General features: G+C 46.5%; 1 protein-coding gene across 4 annotated transcripts in view; it reads left to right on the top strand.

Annotated features, from left to right (window-relative positions):
- The window catches only part of NISCH (nischarin), a 246,820-nt gene that overhangs the window by 161,746 nt on the left and 69,099 nt on the right, over positions 1 to 15,975 (top strand). The gene's annotated exons all lie outside the window — the stretch shown is intronic.

Raw genomic sequence — 15,975 nt, 5'->3', positions numbered from 1 at the left:
GTTTAAAAAAAGTATACTTTGATACTTTATTTCTAAAACCAAACGATTATTGCAGGCAAGTAAAATTGTAAGTATGTATCAAGCATATGTATCAAGTGTACTTTAAGTTTGGCAAATAAAACAGATAGCAGCATGTAACACCTTTCACTTTCAAAAGTTGACACAGTGCAATTTTCATAAGTGTTGGGGGGATTAGTAAGCAAAAAATCCCTAAAAAAAAATCTGTTTAGTTAGAAAAATGTTACTTACCCAGTAGACATCTGTTCTTGGCGTGTAGTGCTGTAGATTGACATGCTTTGCATAGGTCCACCATATAGGTGGTCATTACAACCTCGGCGGTCTTTTCACAAGACCGCCGAGGGACCGCCGTGCAGAAGACCGCCAGTAGTGGCGATTTGCCGCTCGGCGTATTATGACCGTTGGCTGCCCTCCGTCGTTTTCCGACGGAGAGCCGCCAACAGCCATACTTGCGGACGGCGGGGAAGTGGAGGTTGCTCCACCTCCACTGCCACGCCAACAGAACACCGCCCAGCTAATCACATCCTGTGATTTTGCGCGGCGGTGTTCTGTTGGCGCTGTGGTGTCGGCAGAGCTGCCCCCATGGCTCCCGTCGGATCGACGGAACAGGTAAGTCGATCATCCGTTAGGGGAGGGGGGCGGGGGGTGTTGTGTGGGTGCATGGGGGTGTGCATCTGTGTATGTAGGGGGGTGTGAGTGCGTGTATACTTGCGGGGGTGTTGCGTGTTTTGGGAATGAGTGCGTGTATGTCTGTAGGTATGTCTGTGTGGATGTGTGAATGTGGGTGTACATGTCTGACTGTGTGTGTGGATGTTGGCATGTATGTCGGTGTGTATGTGTGTTGGTGGTGCCTGCGTGCATGTCGGGGGTCGGAGGGGGGCCGTGCCACCTTTAGTGGGTGGCAGGGGTGGTGGAGGGAGTGGGGGAGGTAGTCGGGGTGGGAGGTGGGGGAGACCCCTATCAGTGCCAGGGAAGGAATTCCCTGGCACTGATAGTGCTTACCGACATGGATTTCATGGCGGTTCCTACCGCTGGAAATCCACAGTGGTAAGCCGGGTCACAATACCGGTGGTGGTATTGTGAAGGTCGCCGGGCTGGAGACCCAGGTCTCCAGCCCAGCGGGCGGAACGGGGAAGCGGCGGATGACCATGGCGGTAACCGCCACGGTCATAATACTAAAAAAAAAGACCGCCAGCCTGTTGGCGGTCTTACCGCCGCTTTAACACCGTCCGCCAGGGTTGTAATGACCCCCATAGTGTTGGGCTTGGAGTGTTATAAGTTGTTTTTCTTTGAAGAATCTTTTTGGGTCACGCGTTCGAGTGAGTCCTCCTCATCCTCTTTGTGATAGTGCACATGGACATAGAGTCTTTTGTTAGATTGTTGGGGCAGGTGAGGTGAGGAGTATATTTATTTTTCATATATATACATGTTTGGTGGCATGTGTAGCTGCAGATACACATGCTGTGCATTATCCTGCCATCTAGTGTTGGGCTCGGAGTGTTACAAGTTGTTTTTCTTCGAAGAAGTCGTTTCAAGTCACCGGACCGAGTGACTCCTCCCTTTCAGCTCCATTGTGCATGGGCGTCGACTCCAACTTAGATTGTTTTCTTTCCGCCATCGGGTTCGGACGTGTTCCTCTTTGCTCCGTATTTCGAATCAGGAAAGTTAGCCAAACTATCGAAAATTTGACGGTATTGTTATCATTCGGTACCGGGTTAGTGTTAGTGTATCGGCACTGACATCAAGACCGCTTCGGCGGCCCTTCGGGGGTTCCACTCTTCACCGAGGCCTGGTCGGCCCGACCACACCCGTCGTACCAGACTAATGGACCGGACCCCCTTCCGTTTTTGTCCTAAGTGTCACGCAAAGTATCCTTATACAGACCAGCACTAGGTCTGTAATCTGTGTTTATCATCCGAACACAGAGAGGATACTTACGAAGCTTGCCGAGCATTCCGATCAAAAAAGACCTTGAGGGATCGACATGCAAGAAGACTACAAATGGCGTCGAAACCGAAAGAACAGCTCGACGTCGGAGAGGAGGAAAGCATCTCCATCCAAGAGACGGACTTGGATGAATCCGAAAGTGAACGACCCTCGACGGTGCAATGAACCGTGAGTAAACCTGCCCCGTCCAAAACTCAGGGTCACACCAAAACATTTAAGGCCATGGGGACTCTACCGCCAGCAGGCCATGGCTCAACCCACCGAAAGGAAGGTGACCAAACATCGGCACCGAAAAAGGCCAAAGAAATGCCAAAGACTTCCGACTCCGGTCGAGAATCCGGCACCGAACGATCTCGACACCGAGAGTTCGATTCGCCCAAAACAAGGAAAATATCTTCGGAACCGAAAAAGACTGTAACAGAAACCTCGGTACCGAAAAAAGCGGCCTCGGAGCCGAAAAGAAGCTCTTATACAGAAGAGCAAGGACTTTCCAGCCAATTCCAGGAAAGACATCGATTCGAGCACGAGTTAGGTATGGAAGAACCTGACCATACACAAAGGATGTTACATATCCAAAAAGAGACTGGAAAAATACAAGCTTTACCTCCACTCAAATCAAAGAGAAACTTGCATTTCAGGAGACAGAAATGCAACCTAAGGCAAAAGTGGTTAGAGACAAATCTCCACCACCAATGTTCTCACCACAACCATCCCCTCCGCACTCACCACAACTGTCACCAGTAGGAACAACTATAATGCAGTCACCCACACATACTGGGATGACACAGGATGATGAGCATGGGACTTATATGATGCACCAGTATCGGATAACAGTCCGGATTGTTATCCAACAAAGCCGTCACCACCAGAAGACAGTACTGCATATACGCAGGTACTATCCAGGGCAGCTACGTTCCACAACGTAGCAATGCACACAGAGCCAGTGGAGGATGATTTCCTGTTTAACACTCTGGCATCCACCCACGCTTCCTATCAGTCTGCCGATGCTCCCGGGCATGCTCAAGCACGCGCAACAGGTCTTCCAGGAGCCTGTAAAGGGAAGAGCTATCATGCCTAGAGTTGAGAAAAAGTACAAACCTCCCCCAACCGATCCTGTGTTCATAACACAACAACTTACACCGGACTCAGTGGTTGTAGGGGCGGCAAGAAAAAGAGCAGACTCTCAATCGTCAGGAGACGCTCCACCGCCTGACAAAGAAAGCAGAAAATTTGACGCAGTGGGCAAGCGAGTGGCAGCACAAGCAGCCAATCGGTGGCGGATTGCAAATTCGCAAGCCTTACTTGCACGCTACGACAGGGCACACTGGGACGAGATGCAAGACATCATACAGCACTTGCCCAAGGAACACCAAATACATGCCCAGCAAGTAGTAGAAGGACAGGCCATATCTAACAACCAGATAAGGTCCGCACTAGACTCGGCAGACACGGCAGCACGAACTGTCAACACCTCTGTAACTATTCGCAGGCATGCATGGCTGAGAAGTTCTGGATTCAAGCCAGAGATTCAACAAGCGGTGTTGAATATGCCGTTTAATCAACAACAGTTGTTTGGGACGGAAGTCGACACACCCATTGAGAAATTGTAAAAAGATACGGACACAGCCAAAGCCATGGGAGCGCTCTATTCCCCATAAGTCAGGAGGCACCTTTGGAAAACCACAATTCAGAGTAGGTTTTCGGCAACAAACATCTGAGCCTTCCACCTCTCAAACCAGACCCACCTATCAGGCACAATACCAATGGGGAGGGTTTTGTGGTTCCTATAGAGGACAATTCCCAATAGGAAGGGGGAAGTTCCATACAGCCAGACCAAACATTGACTTCAATGTCCCAACACCCCAACACTTGTCACCAGTTGGGGGGGAGGCTAACCACATACTACCAAAACTGGACACACATTACCACAGACGCATGGGTCCTATCAATTATCCAACATGGTTATTGCATAAAATTCAGAAAATTCCCGCCAGATGTGCCACCCAAAACGCACAATCTGTCCCAACAACACTTAGACCTATTACAAATAGAGGTCCAAGCACTATTACAAAAACAAGCAATAGAGCTCGTACCCAATCATCAGAAAGGAACGGGCGTCTACTCACTATATTTCCTGATTCCAAAAAAGGACAAAACGTTAAGTCCTATCTTAGACCTCAGAACACTGAATCTCTTCATCAAATCAGACCACTTCCACATGGTAACACTTCAAGACGTGGTTCCCTTACTAAAAAAGGAGGAATACATGACAACATTGGATCTCAAAGATGCGTATTTCCACATACCCATCCATCCTTCCCACAGAAAATACTTAAGGTTTGTAATGCATGGCGTACACTATCAATTCAAAGTGCTACCGTTCGGGTTAACAACGGCCCCAAGGGTATTCACAAAATGCCTTGCAGTAGTAGCCGCTCACATAAGGAGACAGCACATGCACATATTCCCATATTTAGACGACTGGCTAATAAAAACCAATACTCAACAACAGTGTCTTCTTCACATGCAATACGTCATAGAAACTACACAAACTGGGGTTCTCAGAAATCACATCTGCAACCATCCCAAATACAACAATACTTGGGAGCAACACTCAACACACAAAGGGCAATTGCCACTCCAAGTCCACAAAGAGTCTAATCGTTCCAAAATGTAAGATCAAGCATACAACCGAACCAACACTACACAGTAAGGTTTGTAATGAAACTTCTAGGCATGATGCCCTCATGCATAGCCATTGTCCCAAACACAAGATTACACATGCGGCCCTTACAACAGTGCCTAGCAAAACAATGGACACAGGCACAGGTTCAACTTCAAGATCTTGTGTTGATAGACCGCCAAACACACTCCTCGCTTCAGTGGTGGAACCCTATAAATTTAAACAAAGGGCGGCCATTCCAAGACCCAGTGCCTCAAGCTGTTATCACAACAGATGCTTCCATGGTGGGGTGGGGAGCACACCTCAACCAGCACAGCATACAAGGTTAATGGGACAATCAACAAAAACAACTGCACATAAATCATTTGGAACTGCTAGCGGTTTTTCTAGCATTAAAAGCATTTCAACCACTAGTAGCCCGCAAACACATTCTTGTCAAGACATACAACATGACCACAATGTACTATCTCAACAAACAAGGGGGGACACACTCGTCACAACTGTGTCTCTTAGCACAAAAGATTTGGCATTGGGCAATTCACAACCACATTCGCCTAATAGCACAATACATACCAGGCATTCAGAATCAGTTAGCCGATAATCTGTCGAGATCACCAGCTAACTCACGAATGGGAAATACATCCCCAGATCCTACAGGATAACTTCCACCGCTGGGGGAACACCAAACATAGACCTATTCGCAACAAAAGAAAACACAAAATGCCAAAACTTTGCGTCCAGGTACCCACATCCTGAATCCAAGGGCAATGCACTATGGATCAGTTGGTCAGGGATATTTGCTTACGCTTTCCCCCTCTCCCACTCATTCCTTATCTGGTCAACAAACTAAGTCAAAACAAACTCAAACTAATACTCATAGCACCAACCTGGGCTCGCCAACCGTGGTACACAACACTGTTGGACTTATCAGTAGTACCCCACATCAAACTACCAAACATACCAGATCTGTTAACACAACACAAACAACAGATCAGACACCCGAATCCAGCATCGCTCAATCTAGCAATCTGGCTCCTGAAGTCTTAGAATTTGGACATTTAAATCTTACACAAGTGTGTATGGAGGTCATTAAACAAGCCAGAAAACCTACAACAAGACATTGTTACGCAAACAAATGGAAGAGATTCGTTTGCTACTGCCACATTAATCAAATTCAACCACTACATGCCTCCACAAAGGACATTGTAAGCTATTTGTTACACTTACAAAAGTCTAATCTAGCATTCTCTTCCATTAAAATCCATCTCACTGCAATATCTGCAGATTACACATTCAACATCACTTTTTAGAATCCCAGTCATCAAAGCATTTATGGAGGGACTAAAAAGAATCATACCCCCAATATTGTATTAACACGACTCATGTGCCCACCATTTGAACCCATGCACTCTTGTGAAATGCAATACTTAGCTTGGAAAGTAGCCTTTCTAATAGCCATCACATCACTTAGAAGAGTGAGTGAAATAGAAGCATTTACTATTCAAGAACCCTTTATACAAATACACAAACAAAGTGGTTCTCCGTACAAATCCCAAATTCTTACCAACGGTCATATCACCATTCCATCTAAACCAAACTCTGGAACTCCCAGTGTTCTTTCCGCAACCAGACTCAGTAGCTGAAAGGGCCTTACATACATTAGACATAAAAAGAGCACTAATGTATTACATTGACAGAACAACAATTTCGTAAAACAAAACAATTGTTTGTAGCTTTCCAAAAACCTCACGCAGGTAACTCTATATCCAAACAAGGCATTGCCAGATGGATAGTTAAATGTATTCAAACTTGCTACATTAAAGCAAAAAGAGAATTACCTATTACACCAAGAGCACATTCCACTAGAAAGAAAGGTGCCACAATGGCTTTTCTGGGGAATATACCTATGACAGAGATTTGTAAGGCAGCCACCTGGTCTACGCCTCATACATTCACTAAGCATAACTGTGCAGATGTGTTAGCAACACAACAAGCCACAGTAGGACAGGCTGTATTAAGAACAAACTGCTTAGTAGTCTATGCACAGCATGTGTATCTGCAGCTACACATGCCACTGAACGGAAAATGTCACTTACCCAGTGTACATCTGTTCGTGGCATGAGACGCTGCAGATTCACATGCTGATTGGTTAATGTGAAACTACTTTTGGGAGAAATCTAGGGTTTGTCTTAAGGACTACTTTATCTCTATGTACTTGAAAAAGGGTTCTTCTAAAGTGAAAGCTTGTAATGCACTTACAGGTCATAGAGGAGTGATAGCCACTAAAAAGACAACTTTACATGAAGGAAATTAGAAAGAACAGGAATGCATTGGTTCAAATGGTGGACCCATAAGTCTACTAAGGACAATATTAAGGTTCTGGAACTGGAGGAACCCTGGGAGGTCTCCTAAGTCCTTCCATAATAGCTTTAATTTCTGGAATTATGAACAAAGAAATATGTTGTCTGTTTTGGAGGTAAGCATCTATAGCTGCTGAACGAAGTCTAATAGATAAGTATGCTAAATTAGCATTTTGTAAATGTAGCTGATAACAATGTCTTGCACTGATGCCTTGAGTGGATCAATGTGTTTAGGTTGACAGTAGCAGTCAAAAAGTTTCTATTTTGCAGCATAACCCCCTCTAGTTGTAGATGGAAGTTATAAATATCCAAACTATGACTTCAGGAGCCATATTGCAAGATTGAGTGTTTTGGGGTCTGAATGTCTGATTTGACCTCATTTGAGTCAGAAGGTCTGGTCTGTTGGGAAGTTTCTAGTGGGGAACCACAGACCGATCCAATAGTGTTGTGTACCAAGGATGACGTGCCCATGTGGGGGCTACAAGGACCATGGTGAGTGATGCCTGTCTCAGTTTGCGAACCAGAAATGGAATGAGTCGAAGAGGCGTAAAAGAGTAAGCAAATATCCCTGACCAATTCATCCATAGAGCATTGCGCTTGGACTGAAGGTGTGGGTATCTGGATGTGAAGTTTTGGCATTTTGAATGTTCTACGGTGGCAAAGAGATCTATTTCTGGTGTTCCCCTGATGTGAAAATATTGGTGAAGTACTTGTGGATTAAGTTCCGATTTGTGGACTTGTTGCTGCATCCTGCTTAGGAGGTCCTCAGACTGATTGTCCATTCCTGGGAGATATTCTGCCAGTAAGTGAATGTGATTGTGAATTAACCACTTCCAAATTGTCTGCGCTAGAAGGGACAATTGTGGAGATGAGTGTCACCCCCTGTAGGAAGTTGGCTCTGTGTATACTATTTCAAGGTAAAAATTAGTGTGCACAGAGTCCAAGTAGATAATTCGAATGCTCTATTTTGTGGTAGTGTGGTCGAGCAGTAGGCTTATCAGAGGATAGTGTTAAGCATTTGTTGTACACACACAGGCAATAAATGAGGAACACACACTCAAAGACAATTCCAGGCCAATAGGTTTTTATATTGAAAAATATATTTTCTTAGTTTATTTTAAGAACCACAGGTTCAAGATTTACAGGTAATACTTTAAATGTACGGTACTTCACTTAGATACTTTAGGAACTTTGAATGAAAACAATATCATGTACAGTCTTTGTAAAAATGTCAAGCTATTTTCAAAGTGGATGCTTAGTGCAAAATCAACAGTTCCTGGGGGACGTAGGTAAAGGTTAGTTTAGGAGGTAAGTAAAACACTTACAAGTCTCAGTTCTGGCGCATAGGCAGGCCACCGTTGGGGGTTCAAGGCAACCCCAAAGTTACCACACCAGCAGCTCAGGGCCGGTCAGGTGCAGAGGTCAAAGAGGTGCCCAAAACACATAGGCGCCTAAGGAGAACAGGGGTGCTCTGGTTCCAGTCTGCCAGCAGGTGCGTACCTGCGTCCTCTGGGGCAGACTAGGGGGTTTTTGTAGAGCACTGGGGGGGGGGACACAAGTAGGCACACAAAACACACCCTCAGCGGCACAGCGGCGGCCGTGTGCAGTGAGCAAAGCAGGTGTCGAGTTTTGTATATGTTTCAATGGAGGGACCCGGGGGTCACTCTAATGGTGCAGGCAGGCACGGGGGGCTTCTCGGGACAGCCACCACCGGGGCAAGGTAGAGGGTCACCTGGGGGTCACTGCTGCACCGAAGTTCGGTTCCTTCAGGTCCTGGGGGCTGCGGGTGCAGTGTTGGCTCCAGGCGTCGGGTCCCTTGATACAGGCAGTCGCAGTCAGGGGGAGCCTCTGGATTCTCTCTGCAGGCGTCGCTGTGGGGGCTCAGGGGGGTCATCTCTGGTTACTCACGGGCTCGCAGTCGCTGGGGAGTCCTCCCTGAGTTGTTGGTTTTCTGCAGGTCGAGCAGGGGGCATCGGGTGCAGAGTGTAGAGTTTCACGCTTCCAGCAGGAAACGTGAAGTCCTTGGAAGTTGCTTCTTTGTTGCAAAGAAGTAGCTGGTTTTGAACAGGGCCACTGTTCACGGGAGTTTCTTGATCCTGTAGTCCAGGCAGTCCTCTGAGACTTCAGAGGTCGCTGGTCCCTGTCGGATGTTCGAAGTTGGAGACAGGCCATAAGGGCTGGGGCCAAATCAGTTGTTATCTTCCATCTCTGCAGTCCTTTTCTTTCTTCAGGTTGCAGGAATCTGATTTCCTGGGTCCTGGGGTGCCCTTAAATACTAAATTTAAGGGTGTGTTTAGGTCTGGGGGTCAGTAGCCAATGGCTACTGTCCTGGAGGGTGTCTACACCCTCTTTGTGCCTCCTCCCTGAGGGAAGGGGGGCACATCCCTAATCCTATTGGGGGACTCCTTGACAATCAAGATGGAGGATTTCTAAAGGCAGGGGTCACCTCAGCTCAGGGCACCTTAGGGGATGTCCTGACTGGTGGGTGGCTCCTCCTTGTTTTTCTCACTATCTCTCCTGGACTTGCTGCCAAAAGTGGGGACTGTGTCCAGGGGGCAGATATCTCCACTAGCTGGAGTGCCCTGGGGCATTGTAACACGAAGCCTGAGCCTTTGAGGCTCACTGCTAGGTGTTACAGTTCCTGCAGGGGGGGGAGGTATTAAGCACCTCCACCCAGTACAGGCTTTGTTTCTGTCCTCAGAGAGCACAAAGGCCCTCACCCCAGGGGGGCAGAAACTCGTCTCAGTGGCAGGCTGGCACTGACCAGTCAGTCCTGCACTGAAGGATTGGGTAAATTACAGGGGGTATCTTCTAAGGTGCCCTCTGTGTGCATTTTGTAATAAATCCAACACTGGCATCAGTGTGGGTTTATTATTCTGAGAAGTTTGATACCAAACTTCCCAGCATTCAGTGTACCCATTATGGAGCTCCAGAGTTCATTTTTGAGAAAACTCCCAGACCATATACTTAATATGGCCACACTGTACTTACAATGTCTAAGAATAGACTTAGACACTGTGGGGGCATATTGCTCATGCAGCTATGCCATTACCTGTGGTATAGTGCACCCTGCCTTAGGGCTGTAAGGCCTGCTAGAGGGGTGACTTACCTATGCCACAGGCAGTAGTTTGTGGGCATGGCATCCTGAGGGAATGCCATGTCGACTTTGTCTTTTTTCTCCCTGCCAACACACACAATCTGCAATGGCAGTGTGCGTGTGTTAGGTGAGGGGTCCCTTAGGGTGGCACAACATATGCTGCAGCCCTTAGGGACCTTCCCTGGTCACAGGGACGTATCTGTGTGCCAGGGGTGTGCCAATTGTGGAAACAATGGTACATTTTTAGTGAAAGAACACTGGTGCTAGAGTCTGGTTAGCAGGGTCCCAGCACACTTCAGTCAAGTCAGCATCAGTATCAGGCAAAATGTGGGGGGTAACTGCAACAGGGAGCCATTTTCCTACACCCCCCACCCCGTTTTTGCAGATAATACATAGTTGTCATGTTGTCTATACGGACTAGAACCACTTTGTGGGAGCGTTGTGGCAGAATTGCTTTGAGCGCTAGAAAGACTGCTAGTAACTCCAAGTAGCTGATGTGATAAGTTTGTTGAATGGGATCCCATCTGCCTTGTATTGTGAGGTTGTTGAGGTGAGCTCCCCAACCTATCTGTAGTGAGAGTGCTCTGAGGCACAGGGTCCTAAGAGGGCCGACACTTGGAAAGGTTGGTGGGAATCCACCATTGCAGAGAGCAGTGAGTCTAGTGGTCCAACAACACTAGATCATGAAGATGACCCTGTGACTGAGACTACTGACGGGACTGACAATGCTGTAATGGACGCATGTGTAGTCTGGCATTAGGGACGATGGCAATGCAGGAAGCCATCATCCCTAAGAGCTGCATCACTAGTCTGACTCTAAGTATGGTTCGCCTATAATTGAGACAGAAAAGTTTGGAAAGCTTGAATCCGTATGGGGTTTGGATATGCCAACCCTGAGTGAGTATTGAGAATTGCTCCCAGATAAGGCTGTATCTGAGAGGGTTGGAGATGGGATTTGAGAAAGTTGATTGTGAATTCCAGACTGAGTAGAAGGTTTACTGTGTATGTTTCTGACATTGTTGGATGGGATTGGCTTTGATGAGCCAATAATCCAAGTATGGGAAAACATGAATATGTTGTCATCTGAGGAATGCAGCAACTACAGCTAAGCATTTTGTGAATACCCTGGGAGCGGTTGTTACCCCGAATGGTAGAACCTTGAATTGCTAATGTTTCCCTGCAATGACAAATCGGAGGTATTTGCAATGTGTTGGATGTATGGGAATGTGGAAATAAGCATCTTTAAGATCTAATGCGGTCATCTAATCTTTTTGCTGTAATAGCGGAATAACATCTTTTAGAGCGACCATAGGTTGTGAGGTCTGAGGTCCAGCGCTGGTCTTAATGAGCCATCTTCCTTTTGTATAAGGAAGTATAGGGAATATACTCCTAACCCTTGCTGTGATAGGGTAGCAGGTTCTGTAGCCCCTTTGAGAAAAAGGGATTGTACCTCTTCCTTTAAGAGAGTGAGGTGGGCGTGTAAAAGATTGTGAGTGCAAGGGGGAATATTTGGTGGAATGTAAAGGAGTTCTAGACAGAAACCATGTTGGATAATTAATAGAACACATTGATCCGTGGTAACATTGGACCTCTGGAGATAGAAATGGAGCAGTCTTAATCCCTCCCCCACTGGAGAAGTGTGCGCTAGTGGATGGTGGAGCCAGTCACTGGCGTGTGTTTGAGGCAGAACCTCTAGAGGTGGACGCCTTCCCTCTACCTCTATCATTGGCACCTGTATAGGAACCTCTATTGGAGACGTGTGCGCTAGTGGAAGGTGGAGCCAGTCACTGGCGTGTGTTTGAGGCAGAACCTCTAGAGGTGGACACCTTCCCTCTACCTCTATCATTGGCAGCTGTATAGGAACCTCTATTGGAGACGTGTGCGCTAGTGGAAGGTGGAGCCAGTCACTGGCGTGTGTTTGAGGCAGAACCTCTAGAGGTGGGCGCCTTCCCTCTACCTCTATCATTGGCACATGTATAGGAACCTGTATTGGAGACGTGTGCGCTAGTGGAAGGTGGAGCCAGTCACTGGCGTGTGTTTGAGGCAGAACCTCTAGAGGTGGGCGCCTTCCCTCTACCTCTATTGTTGGCACATATACAGGAACCTCTAAAGGAACCCCTATTGTAGAAGTGTGTGCCTTGTTTTGTTTTGGAGGTGGAAGGCCCAGTAGATGTTGTCTTGAAACCTCCCCTAAATTGCGGGTGACGGAAAGTACCCCTTTGTGGTGTAGTGAATAAGGCTCCCATGGCCTTTGCTGTCTGAGACTTTTTTCAGTTTCTCTATAGGTGTCAACCTGTTGCCCAAATGAATGTTCCTTGTCAAAAGGCCTATTAAGCACTGCCTGTTGTATTTCAGGCTTGAACCCAGAGCATCTTAACCAAGCATGTCTTCTAATAATAATGCTGGTATTGATGCCCGGTGCGGCTGTATCAGCAGCATCAGTGGCGCACCCAATGGCATTACTGGAATTAGTTTGGCCCTTGGAAACTATCTCCTGTCCCCTTTTACGGCGTTCTTCTGGGTGATACTGGAGAAGGTCTTCTACCGCATCCCAGTGGGCCCTATCATATGCTAGAAGAGCTTGGGAATTGGTGATACGGTAATGATTGGCTGCTTGTGCCGCTACCCATTTACCTGCAGCATCTAATTTCTTACTTTCCTTATCAGGATGAGGTGCATCACCTTTTGACTGACAGTTGGCACGCTTACATGCCGCACTAACCACAATGGAATCCAGGGGCAATTCTAACCTAATATATATAGGGTCTATAGGAGCTGCCTTGTATTTTCTGTCAGCTCTTGGAGCAATTACTCTAGATCTGACAGGCTCTTTAAAAATGGCTGTAACATATCTGAGCATGCCTGGTAGCATGGGAAGAAATTGACTTTCTTTGTGGGTGGAGGTTAGTGTGTCAAATAGAAGATCTTCCTCAACTGGGTCAGAATGCACTTTGACATTATGGTAGGCAGCTGCCCGTGCTATGACCTGCTGATAAGATGTTACGTCTTCAGGAGGTGAAGGCTGTGCAGGGTCGTTTGGGAGTATGGGACCTACATCATAAAAATCTCAAGGGTCTATGTCCTGTGGAATGTCTTCCATGTCATCTCCCTGAGGTGTTGGTGAACCTTGAGGAGAAAATTGTGGCTCCACAATAGGTGGAGGGGATTGTGGAGGAGGAGTAAGAGGGGGGGACATGAGAGTGTGGAGGCGACGGCCTCAGTTGTACAGGAGCCTTGTCTTTGTCTTTGGAGAGCTTCTTAGGTGGAGGAGCTGTGTCCAAAGTTTCTGGAAAGTAAGTTCTCTCTTACTTGGAACTGGAGGAGATGCAGTAATTCGCCTTGTTACCTTTTGGATATGAAGCTGACGAGCATCCCTTGTTTCAAGAATAGGCTCCACTGTAAGTCCGAGGAAAGACTTGAGTGTTTTGAAGCAGGAGTTTTTGATTCTGAAACTCTCACCCTTTTGTCGAATAGAAGCCTTCGACTCCGAAACAGGTAGATGGTTTTTTGGTCGGTACTGAAATGCTCTGGTCAGTGGTTCAACTCAATCCTGTAGCTGAATGAGGTGTCGAGCCAGAGGTTGATGCTGAAGACATTTTAGTCTTGGCTGTTTTCGGTGTCGAGCCCGAAGGTGGAGCATGCAAATGTATTTTTCGGATCCGACGATGGCCCGAAGGCAGTGGTGGACTGACAACCTTCTTATGTGGCCTCTTTAAAGTCTTTACATGGGGGCTTGCGGTAGTACTCACAGGTTGTGCTGAGGTAAGAGTCTGGCTTTCAATGTCTGATTGAACATCAGAGTCTGAATCTCTTATGGAAAAAGCCTTTTCTTGATGGATCTCCTCCTGCGAATGCTGTTCCCCAAAGATATCAGGGGTGTCGTCTGGCGTCTTTGACATCTCCAACCGACACGCTTTTCTGTCTAGTCAGGTCTTCTTGGAGGCGAAAGAATGGCGGGCATCGCAGGTTTCTTGCCTGTGGTCCAGGGCCAAGCAGAAATTACACAGCTGGTGATGGTCGGTGTGTGGGAATTTCAAATGCCATCAAGAGCAAAATCGAAATAGAGTACATTCCATTAGCCCTGCATTTCTCGACACCATGTGGAGTAATAGGCCCGAGATGGGTGCTGGCGCTCTGAAGGGCGGTAAAACCGACCCCTAGCGCAGAAATTCAATTCAAATGCATTAGAGAATGTGCGATAGAAATACAATACTGTCCATAAAAGAAAGATGAAAAGAAGAGTTCAGAGTAGACTGAGCCGAGGAATACCGGAGCGAGATGAATACATGTCCAAATCCGACAGCGGAGAGAAAAGAATCTAACAAAAGGACTCGATGCCTGAGAGGAGGAGTCACTCGATCTTGTGACTTGAAAAAATTCTTCGAAGAAAATCAACTTGTAACACTCAGAACCCAACAATAGATGGCGGACTTATGTGGACTTGTTTTGCTGTAGATACACATGCTTTGCGTGCCATTGAACACCATAAATCCCTCAAAGAAACCTGTTTAGTTAACAAATCCCTCGAAGAGACCAGATAAGTAAACAAGAAAATCCCTTGAAGAAATATGATTAGTAAACAATCAAAGTATTCCATCAGGTGGTTGATGTTGAGCGTCGCACATCCGATATAGGTAAGTCAGAATATCAAATACAAAGAAATGAAGTCATGTGGAGGGTGCCGACCTGGTAGATAAACCCAACCACCACGGGTTTCAGAGTGCACAGAGACACTGGTGGCACTGCAAGAGAGCCACTTATGTCCCGCGCTGTACTAGACAAAATGTAAGGGAAAAAAGGCAACCAAGGCACTCCTAAGTCATGGAACCGAGATACGTAGATTAGCAGAGGAATTTATTAGTAAACCTCCTTGGTGATAACTTAATATTTATACAGTAATAATAGTGTCCATATGTTCTGATAAATGCATGAAAATTCGGTAACAGCCAACACGTGTTTCGTCCTCAACGGACTTCTTCAACGCTCATGAACTAAACTGTAAATGGGAATCATAACGTTTCCGTTGGAGTTCCACGTAAGAATTCAGGGAGACCAAAGGGTTCTCCATCATAGTGACAAGGTCCCTTTAAATTCAAGAAACGAGTATTGTTTTAGGAAGCTAGCAAGCTATCATGTAGTGTGTCCGTAGTAGGAAGAACACTCTGAATGCGGCCTTGGTAAAACCAGTCTATATAAGTTGAGCAGTGTTTCCCCAGATTCCGGGAAACTGCACACCAGTATGTGTGCGTGATCGACAGCGCGTGCGAACGCTGCCGTGTTCAGTCCGACAACACGGAATCTGGGGAAACACTGCTCAACTTATACAGACTGGTTTTACCAAGGCCGCATTCAGAGTGTTCTTCCTACTACGGACACACTCTACATGATAGCTTGCTAGCTTCCTAAAACAATACTCGTTTCTTGAATTTAAAGGGACCTTGTCACTATGATGGAGAACCCTTCGGTCTCCCTGAATTCTTACGTGGAACTCCAACGGAAACATTATGATTCCCATTTACAGTTTAGTTCATGAGCCTTGAAGAAGTCCGTTGAGGACGAAACACGTGTTGGCCGTTACCGAATTTTCATGCATTTATCAGAACATATGGACACTATTATTACTGTATAAATATTAAGTTATCACCAAGGAGGTTTACTAATAAATTCCTCTGCTAATCTACGTATCTCGGTTCCATGACTTAGGAGTGCCCTGGTTGCCTTTTTTCCCTTACAAATATGATTAGTAAGCAATACATTCCCCAAGAAACCCGATTAGTACGTATGTTTGCGTGAACTGTCCCGCAGCTTACACTATGGCTTTTCATTCCCATCATCAACATTCCGAATTTCTATATGCAAAAATTACTGCA

This window comes from Pleurodeles waltl, chromosome 9 (genome assembly GCF_031143425.1).
Source record: "Pleurodeles waltl isolate 20211129_DDA chromosome 9, aPleWal1.hap1.20221129, whole genome shotgun sequence".
In the NCBI taxonomy this organism is placed as follows: Eukaryota; Metazoa; Chordata; class Amphibia; order Caudata; family Salamandridae; genus Pleurodeles; species Pleurodeles waltl.
Note: the sequence above shows the minus strand (reverse complement) of the source record. Positions and strands in the feature narration are given on the sequence as shown.